Here is a 2,594-nt window from a genome sequence, read left to right as displayed (position 1 = left end):
CCCGCGCAACCCCCCGCCCGCCGGGGGGACCGGCCGCGCCCCCGCCGCGGCGCCGCCCCTCCCCGGGAAAAAAAAAAAACAAAAACAAAAAAACATATCCCAGCAACAACAATAATAATAATAATAATCGTAATAATAGATTCCCGGCAGGAGCAGGCAGGGTGACAGCGGAGGATGGGGACATCCCGCACACATATTCGCCCCCCCTCCTGCCCCGACGGCGGGGGGGGGGGTGTAGGGGGAGCCCTGAAAAGTTGGCGGCCCCACCACCGGCACGTCGCCCCCGAGGGAGCAGCGCAGGCCCGCGGGCAGGGTGGGCGACCGCCCCCCGGGTCTCCGGCCGTGGGGAATGCTGCGAGTGGGAAAGTTGGGAGCTTGAGGGAGTACGTGAAAGGGGGGAACCGGCCCGGCCCCTCTCTATTTCCCCATGGATGCTACAGCTGCCTCCAGGAGTTTTTAGGCGATTTTTTTATTTTTTAAATTTTTTTTTCTCTCCCGGAGATCGCCCCTCCGTTGTGGCTTCCCTTCGGAGCTCAGGGAACCCACGTCAGCCTGGTCTCTCCAGCTTTTGTGAGAGAGGCTGACGCGTCCTGCGTGGAAGAGGCCTCGTATCTTAATGAACACCCCCGTAATTAAGGCGGAGGTTGTGGCTGGGGCAGGGAAGGGTGGCCTTCTCGGGAGGGGGATTTCTGGTTTGCACCAAGTGTCCGAGAAGGCCCCGGGAAGGGCCGGGCGGGCTCCCGGAGCCCCCGAGCAGCCCAGATAAACTTCCACGTGTCTCTTCTCCCCCCCACCACTTCCAGAGTCGAGCCGAGGGAATCAAACATTCAAATTCAAAACCGAGCCAGTAGGACTATTCCTAATTAATACAGCCCCGCTAATGAGTCAGCAGAAGCCAATCGGTTTCGTTCTTGCTCCGAATAATTAAACGCGGATGTGTGTCTTTAAGAGGGGGAAAAAAATAATACGTGAAACAAACATTTCCACCTTCATTTTTCAACATGGCAGTTACCCCATAGCGGAAATATAATTCTTGGCCCAGGGCAGGGACAGTAACAGTGCTGATGAAATTCGCTGAGGCGCTTTTAATTCGGCCGTAACCCTGCACTTCCTGGAGATAACATGAGGTTGTTCATTCCAAGCTGTGTTTACTCATAATCCGTACCCATTACAACAGCCTGAATAGCCCAATTTTAAAGGCGCTCTGACGGAAAGTGACATTCGTACGAGCCCCGTTTCCTAAAGTAGCTTTCAAAGGGGAGTTTTGCTGTTGTTGGGAGACTATTTGTCTCATTTCCGGGGGCAGATTACGATACCTATAAAACAGTAGTGAGCTAAAACATCGCTCCACAATAGTTTGCATTGTTCACAGTCTCAGCTGGACTTTCACATTCAGATGTTGATTGCCTCCAATTTTATTTTTTTTTTTCTTTCCCAACTTCCTTAACCTCTTCATCCCGGCTAATCCATAAACACACCTGGTAGAATTACAGCTCGCTCGCTGCATGCTTTGGGAGGTCATTTCAGAAACATGTATTTCCTGAAAGCCAGCCTTCTCCAAGGAAAAAAAAAAAAAAAAAAAAAAGGAAAAGTTTTTCTTTTTACTCAGTGCGAATAGTTTAAAAAGAAAGGAACGCCAGCAAACAAGCACACAGCACGCTAAATACAACGAGGTTTTTAGAAGAGCAGATTCTCACCAACACACAGCAGAACGAAAACCCACCGTGAAAAAAGAATACTCGGGACACGCGAAAACCACCGGCCCTACTTTAAAAAGTTGTGGCCAGACGGCCTTTTGTTTGACTCCATCACACAGAGACCAAAATAAAAAAATCCCTGCAGGCTTAGTTATATTTACATTTTATAGCATCGGCTACAGACTGATTTTTTTTTTTCTCCTCTTTTTTTTTCTTTTTTGTTTCTTTTCTCTTTTTCAAGTTATTGTCTGCGTCCAAATCAAACTGTCGAAAACCCGACCGCAGGCAGCGAAAACATTTCTTCGTTCATCCCGTAATATTAAAAGGACTGAAATGTGCACGTTTGCCCGGCCAGGTCGTGTTAGAGTAGTTACAGTGACAGCTAAACAATCTGCGCTGCAATCTCCGCTTCACTCACATTCAAGCGTCCTCTCCGCTCCTCCCCCTACCCCCAGAAAACCCCGAATTACAATAATCTGTTACCCCCCAGCTCTGCCGCCAAAATGTCCTGCCCGAATACAATTTTGCAGCAGTTCCCCTTCACCATTCCCTTCCCCCCCCCGGCCCCCCAAGGAAAACAGAAAACCAGCCGCTGCATTTTGCCACCGCAACAAAGTCACACTTGGCGCTACCCGTGTATTTCGTCCGCCTTTTATTTGTTTTCGGAAATTCACCGCACCCCCAGCACCTCCTCCCCCAAAAAGCACTTTCGCCTTCCTCCTCCCGCCGAAAACCCGGCCGCCTCCCCCAGCCACCCCCGCATACAGGTGCGGGGGCAGTTACCCTCTTGAGCTTAAAAGCCTCCTTCTCCTCGTATATAAAACCACTTACAAAACCCTTCTCATGCCCGGCAGCGTCACCAAAAAAACCAACCTTTACCTAATAGCTCCTAATCCA

This window comes from Calidris pugnax, unplaced genomic scaffold (genome assembly GCF_001431845.1).
Source record: "Calidris pugnax isolate Ruff unplaced genomic scaffold, ASM143184v1 scaffold11, whole genome shotgun sequence".
Taxonomy (NCBI): Eukaryota; Metazoa; Chordata; class Aves; order Charadriiformes; family Scolopacidae; genus Calidris; species Calidris pugnax.
The sequence above is the reverse complement of the archived record's forward strand: the minus strand, read 5'-3'. Positions refer to the sequence as shown.